Raw genomic sequence first — 6408 nt, forward strand, 5'->3', positions numbered from 1 at the left:
AAAACATTGCAGTACTACATCAACAAGGAACAGCCAGAAATTCAAGCCTGATTCAGATAAGGATGTGAAACGAGGATATCATTGCTGATGTCAGATGGATCTTGGCTGAAAACAGAGAATACCAGAAAGATTTTACTTGCCCTTTATTTACTATACAAGGCATTAGACTGTGTGGATCATAATAAATTATGGATAACATTGCAAAGAAAGGGAATTCTAGAACACTTAATTATGCTCACGGAGAACCTGTATATATATAAACCAAGAGGCAATCATTGGAACAGAACAAGGGATACTGCGTTGTTTAAAATCAGGGAAGGCGGGCTTCAGGGTGGTATCCTTTTATCATACTTGTTTAATCTGCATGCCGAGCAAATAATCCGAGAAGCAAACAATAGGTGCACAATAAAGGTGTGTGGAAGCTGCCCACACAGTTGTCGCAAGCAGGTGAAGTGCGGAGCTCTGATTAGGCAGAACTGGGTCTGCACCACTCAGACTAGCGCGCGTCGCCTAAGACTGTATTGACGCAACTTTTCATTTCTTGACGGTCGCCTTAAAAGAGGGGCATCCGAGCCCGCCAAGAAGGTCATTAAGTCCCAGAGAGCGGCGTAAGGCCGGATGCTCTGGTCCAGAGCCGCTCAGAACTCGTCTTCCAAGTCGGGTGCCTCTCCAGGTCTGGAGGAAGGAGATCCTGCCCCCGTAGCTCCTGCCTGCCCTTGGGGGCAGTCCAGCCCTCTGAGCCACAAATGCTGCGGGCGGAATGATCTCCCCAGCCTATCCAAAGAAGAATCTTTTCCGAGCGTACAGACACACGCGTGGTGGTGAACATCCGCGCGCCTCAGTGTAAACCCCGAGAGAAATCCAGCCTCCAGGGCTTGGTAGTGGCGGCCAGGGGAGGGAGCAGGGTGTAGGCAGTGACCCCAGTGTTCGCATCTTGAACCACTCTCTGGAGGCGCAACATCAGCCCTGGAAGAGCGCCGGCTGGAGCTGGAGGAATCGGGCCCGAGGGCCCCAGCGATCTGCAAAGCCGGGTGTGGCTGGAGCGCGGCGTGGCCCCGGCGCGCTGTAGTGGGTGGCGCGCAGTCCTCAGCGAGAAGCGCCGCTAGTGCCGCCAGACGTAAACCGCTCTTCTGCCTCCCAACCAGTCCAGGGCCCCAACTACGCGCCCCGGCCAGGGCCGGACCACGTGTGCGCCTGGTACGGACTGTAACCGCGGCGCCCCTACACTGAGCCAGACATCCCTACTCTGCGCTGGGCGGCATTTCCTTGCCCTTCCCTTCCAGGAGCCCTGGGCGCCCCGGGGCCGGGAGCTGACGCGGGGCAGGAGTAAGATCCGGACACTGGGGGTGACGCGGGATACGGCTCAGCTGGGTTGCGGGGGTGGGGTGGGGAGGGCGAATTGAACGCTGGGGTCAGGGCGCGAAGTCGGCGTCCCTGCCTGGCTACAGACCGCACTCCCAGGCCAGCTGAAGGGAGGCCCCACTCAGATCCGGCGTGCGCAGGCGACCCGCCGAGGATCGACAGGGCGGCGCGCGCCAGACGCGGGCGGGAAGGAGGCAGCCCGGCGTCCGAAACCCGTTAGGCAGAGGCCAGCTGCGGGGGCGGAGCGCGGGGAGGGGGCCTCGGCCGGGGCCCTGTCGCCACCCGGGCCCGCCTCCCGCGCGGCGGAGCCCGCGCAGCCTTCCCGCCTGCAGGCTCTAAAGGCGCTTAAGGCCGCGCCGCCCCGCCTGCGCCCCCTCCTCGCTCCTATATAACCCGCGCCCACCGCCGGTCTCCTGTCCGCCGGCGCGCTCCCGTCGCTCGTGCCCGAGCCTCCCTCCCGCCGGTCCGCACCAAGGCGGGAGCTGAAGCCCGGCAAGCGCCAGGCTGTTCGGCGCCGAGGCCCAGGCTCCGACCGCACCAGGTAGGCAGCACGGGGCCAAGGGCCGGGCTGCGGGACCGCCGGAAGCGGGGCGCTCCACCTGCTGGGCGCGAGCGCAGGGCGGCCGCAGGGTTTGCGCCTTCGCAGCTGGGGAGGGGGCGTGAGGATAAGCGGCACGAGTTGGGAGAGCGGGTGACACGGGAACTCGGGTCAGACTAGCCCTGGGGACCCCGCTCCGGGCCAGGGAGCGGGCCGGCCTGAGCCCAGCTCGGGAAGAGGTAGATGCAGATCTGCCGGTAGCAGCCTTTGGGGCAGGAGCAACCCTTTTGCCAACCTTCTCCACCACAACCTTCTAGAGGCGTTAGGGATGCGAACCCTGGCAGTGGCCAAGGAAGGGTGGCGTGAGGTGTGTGCTAGTGCGGTTGAAAGTTAAGAGTCGAGCCTGTCACCATCAAACTCCTCCCCGCTCGATGCCCACTCCCTCTGCCCCACAAGGGCTGTGCCAATCCGGAGCCCCTGCCAACGAGAGGCTGAGCGGGACCTAGGTCGTCCCTGAAGGGGGACAGTTTTGACTGCTAAGCTGGACCAGTGGTGCGGGTTGCTACGGAGGCTGCCACGGTTTCCAGGGACATCTCCCCTGCGACTGGGTTTGCCAGGGGTCACTCGACCCCACCTGGTCTAGAGTCTCATCTCTGGAGTCTGTTCAGGGAGATGGAGGCTAGGTGGAGGAAGGAGGGGTCAGATTCAGACCCCTGGCTGGCCTGGAGACAGCTCCATACTCCTTCCTTCCTGCCCAGCTGTGACTTTCCTTTTAGCATTTGGACTCCGTGGAAGCTATTCTTACCTTATTACTCAGCTTGTATTTTTGTCTGGCCATTAAGCAGATAGGCACACACAGTATGTACATATCAACATAAATAGATTTGTGAGAGGTAGACCTTCATCAACCAGCATGGGTTCAGGGGAAAGCATGCCTGATTAAGTTCTGACCAGGGGTCTTTTGGTTCCTAATGTAGTATGTTGTTGTTGTTGTTATATGCCTTCGAGTCGGGCCCCGACTCATAGCGACCCCTCCTTGGGTTTCCAAGGCAGTATCACTACAGAAGTAGATTGCCCCATCTTCCTTCCGAGGAGTTGCTGGTGGGTTTGAACCACCAGCCTTCTGGTTAGCAGTCAAGTGCCTTAGACATTATGCTACCGGAGCTCCCAATGTAGTATAGAATGTTTATTAAATAACTGGGGAGTTGGATTCCTGGATAGCACAGTTTGTGCTCAACTACTAACCGGAAGGTTGTTGGTTCAAACTTATCCACCAACACCACGTAAGAAAGGCCTGGTGATCTGCTTCCATTAAGATTACAGCCGAGAAAGCCCCCATGGAGCAGTTCTACTCTGTAACACATGGGGTCGCCATGAGTCAGAATTAACTCAGTGGAAATGAGTTTGGCTTTTCTTTGGAGAAAGCACTTGGGAACTGTTTGCACTCATTAGGGGGTGTTAACATATAGCGTTTTAGTTTCTTGTCCTTAGTTGTTGCTGTTAATTTATTTAGCCTCAGTTATTAGCTTTGGGGGGAAATGAGTAATCAGAAACAAAATCCATCACACTTTGATGTTTAAACAGCCTTTACTCAAGAAGAACTACCCATCTTTTGATTTATTCAATAAAAGGTAACAAAGCATTGCATCTAGAACAAAAGGACACTGTTTGAAGTTTTGCAACACAGGAGTTTAGTGATTTAGTAATTTTTAACTTAAAATAAGAATCTGGCACCAGAAACTGCACAGCAGATGCTCAGTGGTGGGTTGCTGGGGTTAAGATAAAGTAAGCCTGAGTGTGGGGACTCACTCACCAGCGGGAGGTATCTGTGGAATGGCCACAGGATGCTTGGCCCTGTCTTTGTGCTCCAGCTAGTGAAGGCTCCAGGGGATAGGGTAGTGTCTCCACATTCTGGAGGTTGGCCCCATGGAGAGGTTAGTCTGGTGGAGTGGTTCATCAGATAGGTGTGGAAGTCAGAATGCTGGGGTTCAAATCTCTTCTCCACTTACTAACCATGGATTTCAGGCAAGTTACTGAGCTACTCTGAGCCTCTATAAGGTATAGGTAACAAAGTCCCTCCATCCAAGGGTTGGGAGAAGAGTATATGAGATGGCATAGGTAAAGTGCTTAGAGGAGTGCCTGTTCCCACTGAGCTGTCTGAAAAGGGATGGCTGAGGTCCCTGGGTGCTGGCTTGGAGGGGAGATGAGCACTTACCCCCTACAGGGAAGATGATCACCTGGTAGCCAGCAGTGTCCCCAGCAGGGAAATGGATGGCCTAAGGGACAGGAAGCTCAGTCAGAGGCTGAGGGGCTGGACTCAGTGGCCTCTGCTTCGTCTTTATTTATAGAGCATGCCCCGCCCACGCCCCAGAATGCCTTTCTAACCTGGAGCATTGAAGGAGCACAGTCAACACAGGAAAAAGAAAGACTGAGGACTCTGGAGAGACAGAGACTCTGGAGCTTGCAGAGGTTGTCCACCCTGCCCCCCCCCCCCAGGACGGAATTAACCTTGGGATTTCAGCTCCTCCAAAAGTGAAACCGTTTTCATTGGTGAATAAAAAACAAGCTGCATATTCATCTAGATTGAAGACAGTTCCTGGTTACTAAGTTCAAGGGGAGTTTATCATTTCGGTACTTACATAAATGACACTGCATATCTAATGCACCTTGGGTTTGCAAAAAGCCCCAAACAGCCTTCAAATGTGCATTTATTCTTAAGAGCCTCGTAAAAAGGAAGACATGCCCCATTTGCTAATTTGACTAGGGCATTTCTGTAAGAGGGTTCAGTCCATATTATATCAATGTGTTATTTTTGGAAGATCTAGTTTAATACAGGACCTCTGGTAGCGTAGTGCCTAAGGCATTTGATTGCTAACCAGAAGACTGGCGGTTCAAACCTACCAGTCACTCCTCAGAAGGAAGGTTGAACAATCTACTTCCGTAGTGATACTGCCTTGGAAACACAAGGAGGGGTTGCTATGAGTCGGATCCGACTCAATGGCAGGGCGTTTGGTTTTTTTGGTTTAGTTTAATACAGAAAAAAGAAAGAAACTGAGATAAGAGGTTGAATAACTCCCTATTTCCTTTTACCTCTAACGTTCTGTTTCTATCTGAATGTGGTAAAAGCCTTAGTACTTGGGTCAGTTTTTATCACCAGCACGGTCTGCCCCAATTTCTTTTAAGAAATATATAAAACATGTCTGTAACTAGCAAGATCCATTTGCGTGTAACCAAAACACACAGTCTTTTCAAACTTCACCTCCTTCAGTAGATTAAATGACACCCTTTCTCTGTGGGTGGCGCAGACTGTGAGTCCGAATTGACTTGATGTCAGTAGGTTTGGTTTTTTTTTTTTTTTTTTGGTGGGGGGTGCAGAGGAAGTTTTATCCCAATTTATACACAAGCTTCCTCAGATCTTAGGATTCAAGTTAAAGACGAACTGAAGTTGACTCTGAGAGGTGGCCACAAAATTATTCAGAAACTTTCTATCATCTCTTTTCCGTGGCCAGTATGCCTGTGCAGAGTTCAGTCTGTCTTCTGAAAATGCTTTATTTTCCTGAACATGCTGCTCTAAGTCAGAGACCCAAAGAGGAAAAAATACTCTGTCAAACAGTCGTCTATTGAACACCCCCTGTAATTCTCCAGTGGTGGCTGTGAGCCGGTACTTGGCTGAATACACATTTTTTCCCCCTCTAATCCAACAACAGCCCATTGAGGTAGATGCTATTTTTATGCCTATTTACAGGCGGGGAAGCTGAGGCTTCAACAGGTTGTACAACTTATCCAAACTACAAGCTGTAAAGTGCAGGAGCCGAGAAGCCAGCTCTGATCACAAAGCCAGGACTCTGACCTGCTGAGCAGTACTTTCATCTAGCTTGGCATTGGCTTGGGTCCAGGATATACCAGACTTGGTCCCTAGATCCATGGCACTGGAACATTCATGCTGGAAGGGTCCTTCAAGACCGCCTTAGAAACTGAGAGTATCAAATTCAGGGATTCTGTGGACTTGGATGGGGGTAAAGTGTATATTTATATTAATATCAGGGTAAATTTTAGTATTTCTTCCAATTATGAATGTAGGGAGCATCCTGCAATGGTTTTAGCAGTACCAGTGACTTTCTTACCAATAGAAATTACCAATATTTTCATTTCACATAACAGTGGCTGCAGCTATCTCAAAACTTCGTTTGCACGTATCACTGAGTTGAAATTGCAATGGTTATTAGAGCTGCTACTCAATGATTTTACTGTGTGATGCATTAATAAAGAAGCACATACATTACTATGTTGCAAATTTGTTTTTTTAAATGCTATAGGGCCTCAGGCAGTCAGCTGCCACACCCAAGGCTGGCGGTTCAAACCCACCAGTCGCTCCCCACCAGGTAGCTGGGCGTCTCTTAGGACCTCTGGTAGCATAGTGCCTAAGGCACTTGCCTGCTAACCAGAAGGCTGGCGGTTCAAACCCACCAGCCACTCCTCAGAAGGAAGGTTGGGCAATCTACTTCCGT

This window comes from Orycteropus afer, unplaced genomic scaffold (genome assembly GCF_000298275.1).
Source record: "Orycteropus afer afer isolate SDZICR_OR568_19922 unplaced genomic scaffold, OryAfe1.0 scaffold00136, whole genome shotgun sequence".
NCBI lineage: Eukaryota > Metazoa > Chordata > Mammalia > Tubulidentata > Orycteropodidae > Orycteropus > Orycteropus afer.